The sequence below is a fragment of the Pipistrellus hanaki genome, assembly GCF_964339955.1.
Source record: "Pipistrellus hanaki genome assembly, chromosome: 12".
NCBI classification, from domain to species: Eukaryota; Metazoa; Chordata; class Mammalia; order Chiroptera; family Vespertilionidae; genus Pipistrellus; species Pipistrellus hanaki.
Window position 1 is genome coordinate 11,977,085 of NC_140514.1, and position 23,448 is coordinate 12,000,532.

At 46.0% G+C, this 23,448-nt stretch overlaps 1 pseudogene across 1 annotated transcript in view; it reads left to right on the forward strand.

The window, feature by feature from the left end:
• Positions 1–1,604: 1,604 nt before the first annotated feature.
• The window catches only part of LOC311630983 (xanthine dehydrogenase/oxidase-like), a 63,236-nt pseudogene continuing 41,392 nt past the window's right edge, over positions 1,605–23,448 (forward strand). The window contains exons 1-6 of the transcript in view: positions 1,605–1,646; positions 8,789–8,846; positions 9,073–9,169; positions 10,468–10,576; positions 16,104–16,230; positions 17,071–17,132. The product of the transcript in view is annotated as a xanthine dehydrogenase/oxidase-like (transcript). The remainder of the gene's footprint in view (positions 1,647–8,788; positions 8,847–9,072; positions 9,170–10,467; positions 10,577–16,103; positions 16,231–17,070; positions 17,133–23,448) is intronic.

The following is a 23,448-nucleotide window of genomic DNA, read 5'->3' on the forward strand; positions in this document are numbered from 1 at the left end:
TGTTTCTGTGTCTCCTCCCTGGGTTGATGGGGTGGCTTATTGTGGTAGGTGACCTATCAGCTTCCCCAATCACCTAGGGTGGTCGCTTTTGGTATATCCCTTTGTGGGCTGAGTACAAAGTCTTGGTGTATTTAAGCCTTGTTTTCTGTTGGTACTCTGGGAGGAATTGATCTCCAGGCAAATTGTCTGTGAGGACCCGCTGTGTCTATAAAGGAAGAACTGCTGCGCTGGAAACTCAGTTTGTTTCAGTGGGGCTTTGGTGCTCACTAAAACAAAGCAGCCGACTGACCGACTGACGACTGGGGGGAGTGGAAATGTCATCTCTGCCCTTGAACTGGCCTGGCCCTGGCCATGCACAATCCCCAGACCACTCAGCATCCCAGAGTTGGGGGGACCTCGGGGACCATCATGTTCTAGCTCTTTGTTTTAGAGCTGCAAAATGTAAGCCCAAAGAGGGTAACTGACTTGTTTAATGTTGCACAGCCCTTTAGTGAGAGAGATAGGCCTATTGAAAGGCTGTTTGACTGCCAGTCCAGACTCTTTAAAAGAGATCAATATATCAATTCACGCTTTTTTGTATGCATTGGGTCAGATGGCTGGGGGATACCATAGAAATGGAATTACACTGGCAGGGTAGAAGACATGGAGAGCTTGGGGCCCAAGATGAACACTGTGGCAAGAGGGCCAGAGGCTTTACGGCTGCCTAAGCTCCTAGGTCAGGAAGCTCAAGTGGGATTCTTTCTTAAGCCTCACAGGTGCGCACAAAACCATAAGTGCAAAGCATCCCCTCTTTCCAAATCGAGGTGCTAAGCCATCTATGCAAGACTTGTGGAGGGGGTTGCTAGAAACGCTTTTGTCATCTTCAGCTAATCTCCTACCTCAGGGAACAGGGATTGAAATGTAGAGTTTGGGAGATTGGAGAGAGGATTTCTTTGAAAATAACAAGCTGTATATCCTCCTTACCAAAGGGGGCAGGAATGGGGGAAGGTAGAGAGCTTTGAGTGGGCCACTCAGAAGCCCAAACCATGAGAGCAGCTTGGAAAGTTGTGATTGGCTCAGCCTGAGGCAGCAGGACAGGAAAGTTGCAGTGTGATGGCAAGGAAACCAGTATGGGTACACTAGAGGACATCACCCTGCTGTAAGGATAAATGGTGAAACATCAAGGGCAGACAAGGAGGGTGTGAGTCAGCCCTATTGCCCTGACTCTGACAATGGCCCCTGCTCCTTCTCTCTGGTCAGCCAGTGGGAGGATGAAGCAGGTTCCATGGTGACACTGCGAAGTGTTCCATGGTGACACCTAAGACCCATGGTGACACTGCCAAGGCTGATAACCTCGCTGATTCCATGCCTTACTCTGTGCTCTATGACACAGGTGTTGGGGGTGTTATGTGCTTGTGAATGATTGCTTTCATTTTCCTTGATTATGCAAACCGGTGGCTTTTGCCAGGAACTTTACCTCCTGAGGCTGTACGTTCTTTCCCTCCTATTGGCCTACTGGTCGCATTATTTTGGGGAGGCGTAATTTTCAAGTGACAGAGGAGTTATAACTGACCTTGCCTCTTGAGACTGAGGTACCTGGAGTTCAGGGGCCCCACCTGCTGACAATGGCAGCGGACGAGTTGGTTTTCTTTGTGAATGGCAGAAAGGTAAGCAGGAGCTGACCTTTGCTTTGGCTTATGTGCTCCCTGGAAAGGGCTGTGTGTCCTGTGGAAGAGGCTGTTCTCTCTCTTTCGTGCTCTCTTCTCTCTGTCTCTCTTTAAAGGTGTGGCTGCATTTGGGGTGATCTTGGAGAAAGAAGACGCTCTCCGGACTAGAACAGAGTCAAGATAGATACTCAAGGGGCAAAGGAATGAGGGGAAGGGAAGCAAGGAGAGAAGTGTCTGTGGGCTTCCCTCACCACACCCCACCCACCCCAAGCAGGAGAGACACTGGCAGGAGGCTGAGAAGGGACAACAGGGTTCTAGGTGAGACTGGAGGTCACCCATCACTTCTGTTTCTGCATTTAGTCAAATATGTCCTAATGCTTCTGTTGATCTCTTTACAGAGGGAAGGAACAAGAATGTGTTTTCTTGATAATATCAGGATATATGGTGTACGCATCCCTTGCTTCTGATATTTTATGTATGGAGTACATATCCTGACATCTTATGGCACTAACATTTATTTTCATGAAGAGCATGCTTGCCCCTGCTCTTAGTTCTACATATTAATATTGCAGATCCCCTTGAGAAAAATGGATCATTTCAATTATCTTCATGGGTGCCCAGGGAGGTAAGGAAGGTGAGGGTGGGATGGGGCAGAGGGGTACATGGGAACCATGTCCTTGCCGCACTGGAAGTTTGAGGACCCTTGCAAATTGTAATGCAGGTGCAGAGAGAGAGGGTGCAAGCACATTACATTGTCTCCACCTTCATCTTGCCCTCCCTACGCCACTGCTGACTTGCTTGCATCTGCTTTCGTCCCCCAGTTGGGAATTAATGGGACAGTAAGAGGGATTGTTGCACATTGAAAACATCCATGTGACCATGTAGGAGCCTAATGTGCCTGTGGGCCCCCCCACAAGGCAATTTTATTTGTTTTGTTGAATTGGCAGTTTAAAGAAGCAAAATAGCGTGACTTTCGTGGTAATTTTCAAGAACTAAAATGTGCTTCATAGGACATCTAGTGCTTAAGTGTTAGGGTGTATTTGAGTGACGAGCAAGAAAATTCCATGAGCTACCGTATCATCAGTGCTCCAAAGGCTGTGGATTCAGTGAGTGGTGTCACCGGGAGACACGAAGGAGCAGGGTCAGCCATGCCCATCTGGGTTCAAAATTGTCTCCCCATGCCAGTTTCTTTTAGGATTGGCATCTGGCAGCAAACCAAGAGGTAGAGCGAAGATTCCACGTTGGTCGTACCCAACATTTCCAACAATTTTGTTGCATTCAGCAATTACACGCTAGAGACTTAAGAAACAGTTGTTGAATTGGCTTTCTAGAAGGGTGTCTTCTATGGGATTGTTCTATGAAATTTTTACTTTGAATGAGCAGCCGGGCTTAATGACTTCCAAGGCCACAGACGCCCCCCCTCTAAGGTTGATTTTTAAAAATATATATATTTTATCGATTTTACACAAAGAGGAATTGTGAGGGACAGAGAGTTAGAAATGTCAATGAGAGAGAAACATCGACCAGCTGCCTCTTGAACACCCCCCAGTGAGGATGTGCCCTCAACCAAGGTACATGCCCTTGACCGGAATCATACCCAGGACCTTTCAGTCTGCAGTTCTATGCTCTATTTATTGAGCCAAACCAGTTTCGTCTGATTTTTTTTTTTATTGAGCCATCAATTCCTGTGTGTCAGGTCAAGTTTCTGTTCTTCTTTACTAATTGTTTTCCCTGAGACACTGGAGTATTTGAAGGGAAATCCTACTTGGAAAAAATTGCTTTCTCATGAGTTTTATTTTCACTTGAGGAAAGCAACTTCAAATTTGTAGATGGTGTTAGCACATCAAACCCTACCATCTATTATGGCCAGTTTCGGTGATAAGTATCCATGTTTGAGAAAACAATGGGAAGAGGACAGGCAGTGCAAGGAGTGGTGAGGTAAAAGTAGTACTATAAAAATAAGACCCAGTTACAGAATCACCAAACAGATTAATGCAGGTGTGAGTAAGAGTGTTCCCATGTCGAGTCCCAAATGTTCTAGACCATTTGTTCCAGGACATTATACACAGAAGTTATCAAACAAGGGGCCAGAACTTGGTGACTCACTCTTCAGTGTGAGCCTTCTACTCTCCCTGTCCTTCACTAGCTGGGGCCCTTGGGAGGATGTAAGATACCAACCATCAAGTACCCAGGGGGCCTTCTGTGGTGGTGATGGGCCTTGATGGCTATTGTTTTCACTTCTTCTTCTCATCGAAAGTCAGAGTGGAAGAGAAAGAGCTGCCTAGGTTTTGTTATTATAGTGATAGTCCTTTGGGAGGGTAGGATCCTTGCTTTTCATAGCAATCACTCTCTGTCTCCTGGAGGTTGTGGCATTTGGAGGAAGCTAGGGAGGTTTAGCATGTAGGGTGCAGCTGAAGGTGTCCAATAGTGATCCCCCAACCAGAAGTCAGTGTCAGTAACTCAAGCCTCTCTCTTTTCCTCCCTCACATCATTGACATTTTTCAAGTTCCTCCCAGCCCTGGGTGTGTGGATATACATGGGCTGGAGGCATTGCCATTCAGGGTTTATGAACTATCAATAGTTGCTGAGTTGGATTATGGTTATGCAAAGTAATATATTTCAAAATGTATTTCACAGGAAACTATCCCCATGAGATACCCTTCTTAGATATTCTTAAACCACTCAGCCCAGCGCTGGCACAAAGTAGGTGCTCAGTTCATGTGAGTGGGCTGAATAGATGAATAGCAAAAGCCCTAAAAAATCCTCTGGCAAAGAAATTTATTTTTTAAACTTTGTATTTTAAGTTTGCAGAAATGTTACAGGAAGGCTGCAAAAAAACATTAAATAGACTTTTCCTACCTGTTAACATTTTGCCACATTTGTATTTTATTTCTCTCTCTCTCTGTCTCTCTCTCTCTGTCTCTCTGTCTCTGTCTCTCTCTCTCTCTCTCTCTCTCTCTCTCTCTCTCTCTCTCTCTCTATATATATATATATATATATATATATATAATGTACATAGATATATAGGTATATGTGTTACAAGTACACAATTATATACTTATTATGTATGTAAATAATAGAACTAAATATATAAAGCATAACATTTTATTTCTGAATCATCTGAGGGTAAATTTCAGACATCATACCCTCTTACCCCTTAAATTAAAAATAAAGATATTCTGAGAGAATCCAAGATGGTTGCACAGGTAAACACCTAGCCGCAGCCGCACACAACAATTTCAATAAAATACAACTAAAATATAAAATGGACATTATCCAGAACTACAGGAAAGTCGACTGACTGGAAATTCTACAACGAGAAGTAAGGAGAAAGCCAGAAGGAAGAGCGGAGGAGCTGTAAAAGCCTAAGGTACGGAGACACGCTGCTCGAGCGGAGAGGACAGAACCAGAGAGGAAGCGCAGGGCAGCTGAGTGCCTGGCTGGCATTCCCTAGCTGGAAGGAGATAAAAGCTCTGACTGTGCTGGGCCCCAGTTCCGACTGCTCTGAACCCCAGTTCTTGGCCACACCCCGGGGACCCAGGCTCACACAGAGGGAGCTGGGCTGTGAGGCAGAACCCCAGGAAAGCGGCGAAAGAAGGTCCCGGAGGCGAGCATATTGCGCGCAGAGAAGGGACGGTTGGCTGTGCCGCAGGATTGCCCTGGTGGGAAGGAGACAGGGGCTCCAGACTGCTCTGAACGCCACCTCCAACTCCACTTCCAACTGAACTGAACCCCAGTTCCGGGCTCATATGGGGAGAGACTAAACTGTTTGGTAGCAGGCGAAAAGCGAGGGCACCTTTCTCTCAGAGGCGCTTGCAAGGAGTACTGAAGGACCCTGAGACTCAGGAGCTGCATAGGGTGGGGCTGACGGAAGCCAAAGCTGTAGGCTCCACCCTGAAACCCCGGTCCATCAGGGAAGCTGCGAAAATAAAGAGACGAAATAGATCACAAATGAAAGAAATGGAGGACAAAAAGCGACTGGATATAGAGTTCAAATCTACGCTTATAAGGTTTTTCAAGAATTTCCTAGAAAAGATCGATAAGACCTATGGGGATATGAAAAGGGATCAACTAGAATTAATAAAGAATCCACAAGAAATGATAAGAGATCAACAAGAAATAAAGAATACATTGTCTGGAATAAAAAATATTATACAGAGTCCTAAAAACAGAAGGGAAGATTGCAAGAATCAAGTCAAAGATTTGGAACATAAAGAGCCAGAAGACACTCCTCCACAGAAGCTAGAAGGCAAGAGAATCCAGAAAATTGAAGATAGTGTAAGAAACCTCTGGGACAACTTCAAGTGAACCAACATCAGAATTATGGGGGTCCCAGAAGAAGAGAGAGAGCAAGATATCAAAAACATACTGAAAGAAATAGTGACAGAAAACTTCCCCCACCTGGTGAAAGAATTAGACTTACAAGTCCAGGAAGCACACAGAACTCCAAACAAAAGGAATCCAAAGAGGACCACACCAAGACAAATCATAATTAAAATTCTAAGAGCAAAAGACAAAGAGAGAATATTAAAAGCAGCAAGAGCAAAGCAGGTAGTTACCTATAAAGGAGCACCTATACGATTGTCAGCTGATTTCTCAACAGAAACCATGCAGGCCAGACGGGAATGGCAAGAAATATTCAAGGTGATGAATAGTAAGAACCTACAGCCAAAGATAATCTATCCAGCAAAGCTATCACTCAGAATCAAAGGTCAGATAAAGAGCTTCACTAATAAAAAAAAAAAAAGCTAACAGAGTTTATCACCACCAAACCAGAATTATATGAATCGCTGAAGGGGGTTCTTTCAGAAGAGAAAGTAAATAAAGATAAAAATTATGAACAACAAATACGTAACTATCAACAAGTGAATCTAAAAACCAAGGAAATTAAAAAAAAATCTGATGAACAATATTAACTGTTGAATATAATAGAAGCAGAGGTATGGAAGGGGAGTGAACTGACGATTCTTGGGGGAAAGGTGAGAGGGGGATGTGGGAAGAGACTGAACATAAACTGTGCACTTATGGATGAGGACAATGGGGGAAGGGGAAAGGGCAGAGGGTGGGGTGGGAACCTGGTGGAGGAGAGCAATAGAAGGGGGGGGGGACATTTGTAATAATACGAACAATAAAAATTTATTAAAAAAATAAATTAAAAAAATAAAGATATTCTAACAGAACCACCGATTTTAAAAATCAAGAAGTTTAGTGTTGACAGAATACTATGATCTAAAATCTATGGATTTTATGCAACATTAATTCAATTTTCCCAGTGACATCCTTCATGACTGCCCCCATCCCGCCCTAGCCCAGGATTGCATCTTGCAGTTAATTGTCAAGTCTCTTTAGTGTCCTTTAATCTAGAAGAGCTCCATAGCTTTTCTTGTCTTTTGGGACGTTGATGTTTATAAAGAGAGCATGTCAGTTGTTTTTTTTAGAATGTTCCTCATTTTGAGTTTGTGTCATGCTTTCTAACAATTCCATCCAGAGTCTGCACTGTGGGTGGGAGTTCCAGAGAAGTAGTGCAATCTTCTTGGAAGGACATCATGTCAGCGTCCACATTAATGGGAGTGAACTTGCTCCTTGGGTGAGGTGATGCTCAGGTTTCTGCACTGTCATGTTACTCTTGCTTCCTTTATCTTTATTAAATGATCTGTGAGAAGGTTCTGTGAGGCTGTAAATATCTCCATTATCAAACTTTCACTCACACTCATTTTATTATCGGTTAATGTTAAGCATTCTCAACTGGATCAATTGTGGGACAGATTATAAGATGTCTGGTCACGTTATTAATTGGTTTTCTTCTGCCAAGAAAACTTTCCCTTCTCTCCAATTTGTTTCTTTCTTTATTAATTATGAGTTCAAACTCATGAGTTTCAACTTTACTTAATTTATAAAAATTATAAACGCATTTTGGCCATTATTAGTGTTGACGACTGATACAAGCTGCCTAATGCAGTGTCTCCTAAGCTCCTTCCCACAAAGTGTTTTTCCTGTGGGATACCCACTGGTGTCCCATTGAGAGAGGGTTCCATGGGGTTTTCTTGAGGAATCGCTGCAGCCAGGCCCTGAGAATGGTGAAGCCATTCTCTGTTGGAATTCAGGGAGGTGGGCTTGTGGAGAATGATTTAAACAGTTCTCTCTCTGTCTCTTTTCCTCCCTACTTTCCTCCCCCCTCCCTCTCTTTCTCTCCTTTTGTTTGTCTCTTATGCATGGCCTCCATTAGGTCCATGGACAACACTTCACGTGCTTTGCTCTCCCGAATTCTGAGAGTGCACCCCAATCTCAACGCTGATGCTGCTTCTTCAACTGTCTGGTGGGCCTGCCTCTGGCTGTTTAGTTGAGCCAGACCACCACTTCCCCATACTGCAAAAGTCACACGCTAGCTCCATGAGTGGTGCTATGGAAGCCCCCCTCACGTGTGAGGTGCAAGCAGATACTTCTCTCCTGACTTTAGCAAGATGAGGAAGTCATATTATAGGGCTCTCTACTGAAACGCTCATCACAAATTCTCTCCCTTAACCACCCCACTCACCCAAATCCTTTCATCCTTGACCATGTGTGAAGAGGCATGGAATGTTTTTCCATGGATTTCCTCTGAATTTTTGCTCTGGGAACTTGCACTTCGCTCTGTAGACAACCTCCTCCATTCCATTGGAAATCCCATTTGTGGCTCTTTGTTTGGAGAGTTCTCCTTATCTGACAGGTGTTAGTGTTGTTGACTGTCATAGCTCAGTGTGCACAATACTCACACTAGCTCTCCACTGTCCGAGTGTGGACACCCCAGGAGGCACACCCAGAGCCTGCACGCTGCCACCTCAGCTGTCCCTGGCATTCACACATGGGCAGCTGGAAATGAGGTGACATGTTTGATTTAGAGAGGGTTTTGCCTCAGTCAGCCCAGCACGGCAGTTGCGACACCTAAGTGCTCATGGTGAGTCCCACTGTGGAACCTTAGGATTGAAGATGTCAGCACATACATAGTTTGGCTTGTAGTGAATATGTTCATTCTGATGGAATTTTCAAGAGAAAGCCTTTTAGTGTTTGTAAGATATTTAACACATTCCCACTAACTTTTCCAATTATTTTTAGTAAGAAAATGGCGAAGTACACCTATGATATATTTTTCTGTTATTTTGTAGGTGGTGGAGAAAAATGCAGACCCAGAAACAACCCTTTTGGCCTACCTGAGAAGAAAGCGTATCCTGACTTTGGAGTGGGCTAAGGGAGAGGACCAGTGGGACTCCTTCTGTGGGTTGCATGTCACTTTCTCGTGACTGCTGTGTGGGTCTGCTACCTCCCCGGTGGAGGGTCCTGTGTGTGACAGTGGATGGCTCTACAGTCAAAGCTCTGCCCAGTATTTTCCAGAAGCCCTGCAAAGACCCTTTTTCTCTGAGTTCATGTTCCTTAACCCATGACCATTCAGTGGGGCTGAGCGGGACCAAGCTGGGCTGTGGAGAAGGGCGCTGTGGAGCTTGCACCGTGATGATTTCCAAGTATGATCGTCTCCAGAACAAGATTGTGTATCCTTTTCCTGCTGGCTGATTGCCCATGTGAGGAATATGAAGTAGCAGTCAGCTTGTGAGTGAGCAAGTGAGTGTATGACTGTGTGTGTGTGTGTACGCATGTACGCAGACACATGTGACCTTTCTAAAATCCAATCACATTTCAGAATCCATGAAATCCTTCAATAGGTCTCCATCACCCCCAGGAGAAAGTCCAATTTCTTTGTTTATCACACGAAACCCTTTACAATACACCCCACCTTTCCTCTCCAGTATTCGTTCTCTCCATGGGCCCAGCACTCCATTCATCAGTGCATCCTAGTCCCTCCTGCACGGACATTTGTCAACAAACATTCCATTCCCACTAATTTCTTGGTCTTTGTGTAAGCTGTTTTCCAATTCTGTTTGAATATCCTTTCTTCCAGGACATGTACAGACATGGTTCCTTCTGGGAGACTAAGGATGCACTGCTATCTTGAGGACTCAGAAAAATACCATCTCCTCCAGGAAGGCTTTCTTGAGCTCCTAAACTGTGTTAGGTGCCCTTTGTCTGAGCTAGTCCCATAGTGCCCTGTGCACAGCCCTCCTGAGCACCGATAATAAGTTATTTAAATTTAACTTTCACACTGGCTTGTATGTCTCTGGTTGACTGCAGAGGATTAAAGAATAGAGATTTTATCTTATTCACCTTTACTTCTCAACCCTCAGTAGAGTGCCTAGTATATGGCTGGCGATCAACAACAGATCAAGTGAATGAATGATGTATAAAGGAATGGATGTAAGCAAGCTCTAAGGGTTGGTATGTCATGTTTCCTGAGAAATGGGGGAGGTAGAGGTAGGTGAAAAGAGGAAAGCAAAAGTGCCCGGAGGTAGTAAAATTGAAGAGGCAAAGGAAGGGCCCTGCAGAGAGAGGAGCACATCTTGGGCCTGGCACCTGCCAGAAAACTTCCCCCTAACTCAGCCTCCAGGGTCGGCTGAGTCAGAGCCGTCTGAAAGTAACCCTGGCTCCCTTGCTCCAGCTGGGAGGCATAGGGTGCCCTGCTGCTTGACCCCCAATGCAGGAGGGTTCAGGCCTCACCGTGGAGTGTGTGTGTGTGTGTGTGGAGAGTGTGTGTGTGTGTGGGTGGGGGGGAGTGTCCTTTGTTCCTCGGTCAGAGTCTTGGGTGGAGAATCAAGAACACCTGTAGGAGAGGGAAGGACATAATGCAGAGTGGTTAGAAACGACACAGCATCACAGTCTCCCCAGCCCTGCACTCAGTCACGTCCATCCTGATGGCCTGAATGGACAATGAAATGACCTTAATCTGGGGTTGCAGCCACTTTTCTGCCAATGCCTGCCTGGCCCCCATCTGCAACTTGCACCATGTTGCCGTGACGACTGTGGAAGGGATAGGAAGCACCAAGACTAGGCTTCATCCCGTGCAGGTAACCAGAGCAATGGGAAATCATGACAAAGCTACAGACTTGCTTGGGGTTGTTGGGCTGTCACCTTTGGGTAAAGGAGGCATTGTGACCGGGCCACTTCCCCATCCCCTTAGGCGTGAGGGGTGGGCTGTGAGGCAGGAAAAGGAGGAGGCGCCCGTGCTGCAGCTCTCTCCTGTGGTGGGTGAACATAACATTGCATGACTCCAAGGGGACCAAGAGGTCACCTGGATCTGGTGGCTGGACAGTCCAGCTGCAGGGAGGAGAGGTTGGAGAACTTCCTCACCTTGAGCTTGAATATGCTTGGGAAACCCCCTGCCTTCCCAGATTCAAGATTCCAAATTCTCCCTATCCTTTGATAAAAAGCCCACCTACTCCCCGCCCCCTCGAATGGCAAATCCATTGCATCTCTCACCTGCCACCCACAGATGATACAAATGTGGCCTGCTAGGTATCCATCCTCATTGAATGCAGGTAAACAAGGCCTGAATAAGAGAACAGACATTTGAATGCCTGACCAAGACTTCCTTCATGATGCTACCAGGCCCCATGGGAACAGATTGAAAGTGGGAATGCTTTTGGGTTAGAGTGGGCAGTAGTCTGGGAGGTTTTGTGGAGAGAAGCAGGATGCTCTCAGGTGACGTGTAATGGAGTATGCATGGGAGCAGAGCATTGTGGGAAGAAAAGGCCATTATTTCCAGTGCTTTTTGTTTGCAGAAACCAAGGCAGGGAGGTCTTTGCAAGATTACAATCACAGAGGGTGCCAGAGCCACACCCAGGTCTTCATCTTGCCTTGGTCATTTGGGGAGACCAGTTGTCCAGAGCATGCCTTCCTTTGGCTCCTACATAAACGTGGGAGCCAGGGCCTCCCGTGGAGCAAGCTGGTTATACTCCTTGGGAGGACTATCTGGGACCAGCCAGGTGAACCAGGGTGGGGTGGGGATGGTATTGCTTCACCGCTGTGACTTCATTCTTAGCTTAGGCAGGAAAAGGGAAAATTGCTAAACTTGTTCAACCTGAATGAGATGTGAGAAGGTTCACTAGGGCTTGTTATAGTTTTCCTGGAGATGAAAGAAAGAATGAACAGCTTAAATACTGAAATTATATATGTGTAATTAGGCTAAAATCCTGCCTTTCCCATGACACAAATTCTTATTCCCATGCTCTTATTTTGGCTCCCAGATAAGCTGTAGAGCTACATTTCACTTTAACCTTGTCTACTCAGTTTTCTCTCTCTTGGTTTCTATGATACTACACTCCCCTCATTCTCCTCTCATCTGCATGCACTGGTCCTCTCTGATCAGTCCCTGTGGCTGCAGCTCCCTAGGGCCCCCACCCATGCCCTTTCCTTCTCCATCTTCACACTCTTCCAGTGTGAGTTTAACACCATCTACATGTGAACAGTATGCATATTTATATCTTCAGCTTTGACCTCTTCTCAGAAGTTAGGTTCAGATTTCCAGTTGCCTACTTGGCATCACTACATGGTGTCTAGTATCAAATGTAACCAACGCCCATCCTTTTCCTACTCCTTTCCTCCCCAGTCTGTCTCCATCTGAGTCAATGGCAAGAGCATCAATCCACTTGCGCAACACAAACATCTAGATATAACCTTTGGTGCCTTCTCTTTTATGACACCCCCACTCCATCCAGAAGTAGTGTCTACCTCCCAATCCTACAGTGAACCTCCTTTTTCTCTCAGTTTCCCTATTACTGCTTGGTCTGAGCCACCATCCCCTCTTGTCTGATCCTCTGTTTCTAGTGTTGCCTCCTAACACCCATTCCTCACCCAACAGCCAGAAGAGTCTTTAAAAACATAAATTAGATCTTATCCCAATAAGGCTTTCTATCACACCCAGAATAAAAATCTGGGTCCTGACCCTGGCTTATGAGGAGCTGCGTGATCTCTACCAGAATTTCTCTTGTCCCAGCAGGTTACATCCACACTGACCCTTAGTCACTCTAGCACACCAGGCTTTGCACATGCTGTTCCCTCTGCCTGGAATACACTCTTCCCTGATCCAAATTTTTATTAACTTCAACTTAAAATTCACCTTTTCAAAGCCACTACTTCTTTTTTTTTTTTTTTTTTTTTTTTTTTTTTTTCTGCTCCCTCCCTCTGAAGTGGAGCTGGGGAATTGTGGGCACCTCCGCAGCTGCTGGGAGTAATTGAGCAACAGCCTCCCAGCAGGCTGGCTGGCGATGTGTTCCTTGGGAAATTATATACTTTTAACCTCTAAAACAATATAATTTGAAGGTGAATGTATTTTTCCTCAATAGCTACAGGGCCTCTTATTTTTTCTAACGATCTGAGGTGGGAGGTTATTTTGCTGCCCGTACATATATATTTATTTATTTATTTATTTTTTTATTTATTTATTTATTTATTTATTTATTTTTTTTCTTAATAAGTTTTTATTTTTCATATTATTACAAATGTTCCTTCCCCCCCCCCCCACCATTGCTCTCCTCCACCAGGTTCCCACCCCACCCTCTGCCCTTTCCCCTCTCCCCATTGTCCTCATCCATAGGTGCACAGTTTATGTTCAGTCTCTTCCCATGCCCCCCTCTCCCCTTTTCCCCAAGAATCGTCAGTTCACTCCCCTTCCATACCTCTGATTCTATTATATTCAACAGTTAATATTGTTCATCAGATTTTTTTAATTTCCTTGGTTTTTAGATTCACTTGTTGATAATTACGTATTTGTTGTTCATAATTTTTATCTTTGTTTACTTTCTCTTCTGAAAGAACCCCCTTCAGCAATTCATATAATTCTGGTTTGGTGGTGATGAACTCCTTTAGCTTTTTTTTATTAGTGAAGCTCTTTATCTGGCCTTCGATTCTGAGTGATAGCTTTGCTGGGTAGCTTATTTTTGGCTGTAGGTTCTTGCTATTCATCACCTTGAATATTTCTTGCCATTCCCTTCTGGCCTGCATGGTTTCTGTTGAAAAGTCAGCTGACAATCGTATAGGTGCTCCTTTATAAGTTACTACCTTCTTTGCTCTTGCTTCTTTTAGTATTCTCTCTTTATCTTTTGCTCTTGGAATTTTAATAATGATGTGTCTCGGTGTGGTCCTCTTTGGATTCCTTTTGTTTGGAGTTCTGTGCGCTTCCTGGACTTGTAAGTCAAATTCTTTCACCAGGTGGGGGAAGTTTTCTGTCACTATTTCTTTCAGTATGTTTTCGATATCTTGCTCTCTCTCATCTTCTGGAACCCCCATAATTCTGATGTTGGTTCGTTTGAAGTTGTCCCAGAGGTTTCTTACATTATCTTCAATTTTCTGGATTCTCTTGCCTTCTAGCTTCTGTGGAGGAGTGTCTTCTGGCTCTTTATGTTCCAAATCTTTGACTTGATTCTTGCGATCTTCCCTTCTGTTTTTAGGACTCTGTAGAATATTTTTTATTTCAGACAATGTATTCTTTATTTCTTGTTGATCCCTTATCATTTCTTGTTGACTCCTTATTAATTCTAGTTGATCTCTTTTCATATCCTCATAGGCCTTATCCATCTTTTCTAGGAAATTCTTGAAAAACCTTATAAGCGTAGATTTGAACTCTATATCCAGACGCTTTTTGTCCTCCATTTCTTTCGTTTGTGATCTATTTTGTTGTCGCATTTCGCAGTTACAGATGGGACGGGGTTTCAGGGTGGAGCCTGCAGCTTTGGCTTCCGTCAGCCCCGCCCTATGCGGGTCCTTCAGTGCTCGCTGCCGGCGCCTCTGAGAGAAAGGTGCCCTCGATTTTCGCCTGCTGCCAAACAGTCTATGCTCTCCCACAATGAGCCCGGTATTGGGGTTCAGTTCAGTTGGAAGTGGAGTTGGAGGTGGCGTTCACAGCAGTCTGGAGCCCCAGTCTCCTTCCCGTCAGGGCAATCCCGCGGCACAGCCGACCGTCCCTTCTCTGGGGGCAGTGTGCGCGCCTCCGGGACCTCCTTTCTCCGCTACCCCGGGGTTCCGACTTACAGCCCAGCTCCCTATGGCTGAGCCTGGGTCCCCGGGGTCTGGCCTAGAACGGGGGTTCAGAGCAGTCAGGGGCCCAGCACAGTCGGAGTTTTATCTCCTTTCCGCTAGGGAACGCCCGCCAGGCACTCGGCCTCCCTCCTCTCCGGCTCCGTCCTCTTCGCGTGTGCCGCGTGTCTCCGTACCTTAGGCTTTTACAGCTCCTCCGTGTTTCCTTCTGGTTTTCTCCTTGCTTCTTGTTGTAGGATTTCCAGTCAGTTGACTTTCCTGTAGTTCTGGGTAATGTCCATTTTATATTTTAGTTGTATTTTATTAAAATTGTTGTGTGCGGCTGCGGCTAGTTGCCTACCCGAGCAGCCATCTTGGATTCTCCTCAAAGCCACTACTTCTGACCACTTCTAGGAGCCATGGTCACTCAGGGTCCTGTCATCTTGAACTAATTTTTACATACCATCCATCTCCTGGATTTTCTTTTTTTCTGTGTGTCAATATTTTTCTGACTAGGACATGAGCTCCATGAGACCAGAGAACTTATCTCTCTTCCTCACGGTCTGGTCACCTACCATGCCTGGCACATGTTAGTTTCTCAGTAATTATTTATAAAATGAATGAATAGATATGCTAGGCACTGGGGATACAATATTCTAATAATTTTACTTAATGTAAGTGTCAAGAAATACTCTTAAGAGACATAGTAATTATATTAATAATAATGTGGAAAATCTTATAATGAAAAATTTTGCAGATTTGAATGAAAATTTTGTGATAATCATTGCATATTACATGTTCTATTTATTTTTTAAGAATATATTTAATTTTTTTTTTTTTTTACAGAGAGGAAGGGAGAGTTAGAAACATAGATGAGAGAGAAACATCAATCAGCGGCCTCCTGCACACCCCCTACTGGGAATGTGCCCAGGACCAAAGTGCATGCCCTTGACCATATTGAACCTGGAATCCATCAGTGTGCAGGTCAATGCTCTATCCACTGAGCCAAACCATTAGGCCTCACATATTCTATATGATCCATTTCTCAACTCTTATGGATGTGGAGGGTTACCACTATACAGTGGTATTCTAGTTTGGAATAAGATCTATTCAGTTGGCTCTGAACAAAGGCTGGTTGAGATGGATTATGGGGCAGTGTAGGTAACAGAAGGTGACACAGCTCTTCCATTTACTGTGTGTGTCTCTGGATAAATCTCTTAATCTCTGGACCTGCTTCCTCCTCTGCTCAGGGAAGGGAACAAAGAGAGAGAAGATGCTTCTGGTTCTAATAATCACTCTCCTACTAATAATGAACACTGCTTGAATTCCCACTGTATGCCAGGTACAGGTGTAAGAGTTTTTGTGAATTATCTCACTGAATCCTCAGGTAAGTACCAGGACAAAGGACCTGTGGCTCAGAGAGGCTCGGTGATGTTGGCAAGTGGTGGTACTGGGATTTGAATCCGTGCAGCATCTGCTGCCCAACTGCCTGGTCGATGTGGCTTGGCTTCAGTTGAGACACGTAGCAAGCCTGAGAGGAGTTCTGCCAACACAGGTGTCCATGTCATCTGTCCCTTTTAGGAGAGAATTTCCAAAAGCCACGGTTCCCAGTGTGGGTTCTGCACCCCCGGCTTCGTCATGAGCATGTACACGCTGCTCCGGAACCAGCCCGAGCCCACCATGGAGGAGATCGAGGATGCCTTCCACGGTACGGGTCCAGAACACAGCCCAGGAGATAGGGTGGCAGATGGGGCTCTGAGGGAGTCAGTGCGGGACCCAAGTGGAAGCCGGGGATGCGCCAAGAGTCAGAGGCACTGTCTTAGGAGAAGAAGCTCAGCCTACCTGCACATGTTGGCTTAGATCTGCTGGAGGGCTGACCTCTCTTAGTTTGAGGGACACACAGGTGGGTTGGAGACAGCTTGCCTTGGTGTTCGTCTTCCCAAGATGCCTTCCTGCCCTCCCTCTGCACTGGGGTGGGTGGCAGTGGGGAGACCATTTGGAAACTCCACAGGGTCTAGTGATATTCCTTCCATCTCAGCTTCCACCAGGACAGGACTCTGCAGGGCAAAGGCCCATCTGAGAAAGCAGTCAGGATCCTGAGCTCCTGCAGGGATGGCTTCCCACATTCCCTTGGTGCAGGGGTTTAGGAGCCTGTGCCAGCTGTCTGTTCCTCTGAACTGAATAGAGAAGACTCCCAGTCCATTCGCCATTTCAGTCCATCATTTATTCAACCAGTTATATGGAGTCCTATCATGAGCCAGGCACCACACAAGGAATAAGGGACATGGGGGTAAAAGACACCATCCTTGCTCCAGGGACTTTGTACTCTGAGGGAGAGAGAGATTTACTCATAACACGAGGAATAGGCACCATGGAAGCACCTAGGGCATTCCAGGAAGTCTTCCTGGAAGAAGTGGTACATGTTTTGAAGTCAGCACAAGGGAGAACGGGGGTCATTGTAGGAAGGTGTCTGATCCTTGGGCTCAGCCAGAGCCCCTCACCTGCCCTGGAGCCTGCACTGACATCGCCCCTGTTCCTTGTCCCACAGGAAACCTGTGCCGCTGCACAGGCTACAGACCCATCCTCCAGGGCTTCTGCACCTTTACCAAGGTAAGTGGGTGCCCAGGACATCAGTGGCCCTGCTCCTAAAGCAGCCACACCCTGCAGTCACAGTTGGGAGGGATGCCAAGGGCCTCTGCATGACAGAGAAGAGAGAGAAGATGGCCAGGTGGCAGGTTCCCCCACTGTGGCTACTTGGCATGAGCAGTAGACTCTCCCATTCTTATTCAGAGAGGGGCTCTCATCAATAGCACTGGGACTTTTTTCTCCTGGAAGAGCCTGGGAAACTGGTTCCTGGAAGAGGCCCAGTGCCCCAGAGTTAATTCCCTCCAGGGCATTTAGCCTTGGCAGCCTTCCTTGGAGACTGGCCTGCTCAGGCCATGGCACAGGTGCTTGCTGACTGACTCAGCACCCAGGCTCCTCATCCTTTCCTCTCCTGGCTGCCTTCTGCAGTTGGTGCTCTGCTGGGCTGATTAAACTGCTGACCAAATCGCCAGTTTTTGAAGTCCTGCAGTGTTCCTAGCATGCTGAGTGAGAAGCCACAGTGAAGTGTGTGGGCATCCCTTATATAAACACAGGCACACAGCTGCCACCTGGCAAGGGGGACTCATGGACGGCCTCTTTTTTGGCTTAGTCTCCCCAGATTTTACCTGATTCTCCCACTGGGTCAGGTTGATCCTGACTCTAGGCCAACACCTCCTCTCTGGGTGATTCGGGGTTGCTGTTAGAGTCAGTGTTTTGTAAGTGCATTCCAAAAAAGAGTGTTTCATGCAAATAATTCTCAGGGGTGGGGATGAAAATGGGGCTTATAAGAGTGGAAGACACCATGCCCTGATTAGGAACTACCCTGTTTCCCCTAAAATAAGACAGTGTCTTATATTAATTTTTGCTCCCAAAGATGCGCTCGGTCTTATTTTCAGGGGATGTCTTATTTTTCCATGAAGAAGAATACGTTACACTTTTATTGTTAAATGAAAATGAAGGAAATTTATTACCTGTATACGCTATGGTAGTATGGTAATTGTCAATACAAACCAGACAAACTGAATCCTACAGTATCAAAAATTTACTCATTTATTCAATGATAATCATGTCATCATCTTCTGGAACATCATCATAACAATCCAATTCCTGAATTTCCTGGTGAATTTCTTGTGACTCCATTTCTTTCAGAATCAGTGGACCAAATCTCTCGTGTTTAGCAATAGCAATGTCTTTAAATGAGTACTTTTGGTCAAGGCAGCCTGCTCACAGTGCATTTGCAATGCAACTGTCAGTGATTTTCTCCCATGAATTCTTCACCCAAGTCACAACTTCTTGCAGTTTAGGTTTCACAAAGTTTCCACACTGATTTCTCTCCATTCTATTTTCAATGTAGTCTTTAATTTCCATTTGCAAATTATCTTTGAATGGCTTGTTTATTGCAATATCAAGAGTCTGGAGATAGGCCATCATTTCTGCGGGAATCATTATCCAATCTATTTTTCTTTCATGAAGAAATGTCTTCATGTCTTTAGCGAGGTGAGTGCTGGCTGCATTCCAGACTAGCAGACCTCTTTGGCTCCCTTGCATAACAAGCGGCATTAAATCGACCCACTTCCTTATAACTGCTTGTGTGGCCCAGGCTTTTTCAGTTTCAAGAATAAAAATGCTCAAAACACATTCAATCTTTTCCTTCTTGCCCTTAGAAATGATTAAAGGTGGGATTTTAGTGCCATCCAGACAAATTGCCAAAATACAGGAAACACATGCACTTTCGTAAGCAGTGGAGGGAATGTACACTAAGGAGGCACCCCGCTGTTCAACTGTTGTTTGAGATGATTGGCCCATAAATACTGCAGTTTCACCCCTAGCAATCATGTTGGAAAGATTGTATTTAGAGAAGTCAGCATCATAAATAAAGGACTTGAATGCAAGTGCTTGCTTAATAACTTGAGTATCTTCCAACCTAAACAATGTTGTACCAGTAGAGCTTCTTAAAGACAGTTCACTTCACTGAAGGAAATTACCAGCTAGTGTGATGATTTGAAGTCTTCAGAGGCTATGTTCAACTGTGGTGCCATTGCAAGGGCAGATTCTTGAATCTGAGTCCTATTCACAACCAAAGCCTTTGCTCTCCTGTCAACAACCCATTCACAGATCAGGTCTTCCAGCTCGGAAAATAATGGTTGCCGACCTGATCCACACTTGCACTTTTTAGCATTTTCCTTGTCCACTTGTTCAATGAGTGGCTCACCATTTTTGGCCAATCGGTTACTCAACATCTTCTCTTTGCAGAAAGCAGTAAGATTTTGGCCCCAAGAGTCTTCCACGATTCCTTTCTTGTACTCCACGGAGTAGCTTTTTCTTTTTGTGCTCATTTTTAGGGGTAAAAAAAAAAAAAAGGAATTGGGGTATCAAGGTGGGGGGAGGGGGATCACTTAAAATGACACAGGGGGGATCAGAGGGGGGAATCAAAATGGCATAGGAGAATCAGAGGAGGGATTACCATTTTAGTAACTCCTTTTGATCCTCCTGTGTCATTTTGATTGCCCCCTCTGATCCTCCTGTGTCATTTTAAGTGATCCCCCTCCCCCCACCCCTGTGCCACTGAACATCTTCACCAGACATCCCCCCTACCCCTTTATCAGACATTTACCCCCTTGGGCTGCCTGGGGACTGTCACTGGGCTTCCTAGGGCCTGGATCTGGGCTGGAGCAGGGTCTGCCACTGACTGAGAACCTTCAGTCATCATGAGGGTGGCCGCGAGCATCAGGTAGTGTCACCAGAGACAGACCAGCACTCACCACCTTCGCCACATCCTGTCCACTCTAATCCTCCTGTTCTTCTACACGCATCTACGAAAGTCTCCTCTTCTCTCCTGCCCAGTGCTCACCGCTCACTCTGACCTCCGCTCTGCCTCCACACAGTGACCTCAGGACTCAGTGTAACGTCACTGGTTGCTAGACGCCAATCGGGGCATCCCTAGCGACCAGTTTTTGGTAAATTAACTTTTATTCTGAGACAGAGCCGGGGGGGTGGGGGGGGCTTATTTTCGGGGGGGTGCCTTATATTTCACTCAGAAGGAAACCTGTGAGTAGGTCTTATTTTCGGAGGATGTTTTATTTTCGGGGAAACACTGTAGGAGGTGTAGATTTAGAGAAAAATGCTTGAAAGCTCAGACCTAGAGTCTGCAGATCTAGGTTAAAATCATCATTTAACTGGATCATGGCCTTGGACAAATTTCCATGTTTCTAAAAATGCAGATTATAATAATACCTGCCTTATCATGAATGTTGAAAGTACTTCTTGCAAAGTCCTCAGAACAAGCCTGGGCGTGTCTTAAGTATTCAGTAAGTGACAACTCTGAATCACAATGCCTATCCATTTCTTCCATGACTTAATACTTGAACTTGATCTCTCTAAATGGTTCATTTATAGTTTTCATTCTCTATAAATGAAAACTAGGAATTGTTAATCTTATCCATGAGTGCATTTCATAGGAGGCTGCTCAAAGAGAAACAATTTAATCAGCCTCCTAGTTTCTCAAAAGAGAAGGGCTTTTGAGTGTAGCTGATAATTATTCTCCTTCCAAGTATGGAACTGGGTCCTAACTTCTTGCTTGCCTGTGCTTCCCTCTGTCCAGCTGCCGGTCAGCGTGGAGCTAAGACGAGCTGAGCAGAGCTCAGTTCTCTGAGCAGCCGACATGCCTTGCCCAGTGTCCTTGGAAGCTCATGTCCATGATTCATTAGAAACCCCCAGCCGTTATACATGCCTTTCACTCTTTTAAATAAAAATCCACACCTGAGGAATGAGGACTTTTTTCCCCATGGATATTTATAGCAAGTGGAAGAGAAGAGAGAAAGGGAGGGAGGGAGGGAGGGAAGGAGGGAGAGAGGGAGAGAGAGAGAGAGGGAGAGAGAGAGAGAGAGAGAAAGAGAGAGAGAGAGAGAGAGAGAGAGAGAGAGAGAGAGAGAGAGAGAGAGAGAGAAAGAGAAAGAAACTTTGACATGAGAGAGACATATTGATTAGTTGCCTCTTGCTTGCACCTTGTCCAGGGCTGGGAATTGAACCTGCAACCAAAGTGTGCGCCCTTGATCAGAATCAAACCCATGACCCTTTGGTCCTTGGGTCCCATACTCTAATCAGTGAGCAAAACAGCCTGGCAGAGCCGTTCACTCCTGATTTGCATACAATTCTATCAAACCTGGCCATCTCATTTTCATGGCCACAGCATACACTAGGAAAGGGTGAAGAGCATCTTCTAGAGGGAGGCAAACTGTTTCCAGTGAGAAATGACAGTGTCCATCCAGCAGCAAGCAAGGAAGGGAAGAAACCATAAAAACAGCCCAGAGCTCAGTGTATCCTAAGAAAAGTGGAAATCCCTGCAGTCATATCCAGCCATAGTAGACCTTGAGGGCACTGACACATTATCCATCACAATCGTTTATGTCATAAACATGTCAATGAATTATCAAGAGCAAAGATTTAAGTAAGAACATGTTGGCATTCAGTGCCCTGGGAAAATGTGTGTCTGTGAAATACATCCTTTCCACCAGCACTGGGTGAGTGTGGCTGGTGCCCCTCACTTCACTTGGGACCTGGTGACTCCCTGTATCACTCCTTCTCCAAGAAGAAAGATGAGATAGGGCACTATAGAAACCTCCCCTTTCCTTCCTTCCTTCCTTCCTTCCTTCCTTCCTTCCTTCCTTCCTTCCTTCCTTCCTTCCTTCCTTCCTTCCTTCCTTCCTGTCTAAATAGGAAGGGCAAGGGCAAGGTGGGGGTGGAGAGGCCCAAATTAGAGCAGCTCTGAGACCTGACGGCAAAGCTGTGAATGTCAAAGGAGCCTGTACTTAGGGCAGCATTTGCAGAGGGTCAAGGAAGAGAGGTTTTCTCTCCCAATGCCAAGTCTGCCAGTGCCCTCCAGTTCTTAAAGGCCACACCCTGGCCCTCTGAGAGCTTTCTTGGAGAAAACAGTAGATTGTGACTCATCCTTCGAAAAATGTCAGGATAGATGGGTGCCTTCTGTGACTCATGTGCAGAGGGGCTGCCCCCAGTCAGCTCCTCCAGGAATTGGTTGCCCTGGAAATGTGCCCGAGCTCTGCCTGGAAGTTTCCCCCACTTGGCCTCTCAGCACAAGTCCATGATTCTGGAGTGTCTCCTGGGGTCCTGAGCTGGGAGTCCTGCTTTCTTTGGGACACAGCAGTGAGGTGGGAGGCAGCAAGCTGGGCAGTCCTCTGTGCTGTGCTATTGGCATGCCAAGAGGTCCTGGGCAAGGCCTTTCTCCATCGTTAATGGGTCATCAGACCTGTGCTCTCCCCCTGGAACAGGCCCACGATGAGGAATAAAGAGCGCTTAGCTTTCTGGCAAGAAGTGTCTAATCAGCCATGGTAAGGCCCAGACACACTTGCTGGACACAGCTCTGGACCCAGCAAACAGAGTTGGTCATTCTTATTGGGAGCCTCACAAGGACTCCAACCTGGGAGGTGCCCAGACAAGAACTTGTTTGACCTAAAAGAAGGGAATTTCTGTCTCAGAGGCTTCCTAAGGGAGCAGCATTGAAGAGGGAAATGGGTATAAAGAAATCCTATATAATAAAAAGGTAATATGCAAACTGACTATCACTTCAACATATAAGATGGCCCCCACATGGTTAAAGATGGCTGCCCCCATGTGGACACAAGATGACCACCACAAGATGGCCAGCAGGGGAGAGCAGTTGGGAGGGACCAGTTCTTCAAGGGAAGAGAGTTGGGAGAAATCAGTCCAGCAGGGCAGGGCAGTTGAGGCTGATTGGGCCTGCAGGGGAGGGCACTTCTGAGTGACCAGGCTGTCAGGGGAGGGCAATTGGGGGTGGCCAGGCCTGCAGGGGGGGGGGATAGTTAGGGGCCACCAGACCTGCAGGGGAGGGCAGTTTGGGGTGACCAGGCAGGTAGGGGAGGGCACTTAGGGGCTATCAGGCCAGTTGGGTAAGGCAGTTAGGGACAATCAGGCCAGCAGGGGAGCACTTAGGCATGAATCAGGCTGACAGGCAGAAGCAGTTAGGGGCAATCAGGCAGGCAGGCAGGCAGGCAGGACAGCAGTTGGGAGCCAGCAGTCCTGGATTGTGAAAAGGATCCCAGATTGGAGAGGATGCAGGCTGGGCTGAGGGACACAGGGCCTCTAGTGTTTTGATAAAATCGGAAGACCTATCTTTATGGAAAAATGTTCTTAACATTAATTTTCCCTGCTGTTTCTAGGAGAGATCTTATTTGTTTATTCACAAGTTATTTAATCAACATTAACCAAGCAAGAGGAAGTAGGTAAAGCAGAGGTCTCACCTCTATGCAAAGGCAAATGTATGGGACAGGCTATTTACTAATACCATGGATGCTGGAGTAGGTATCAG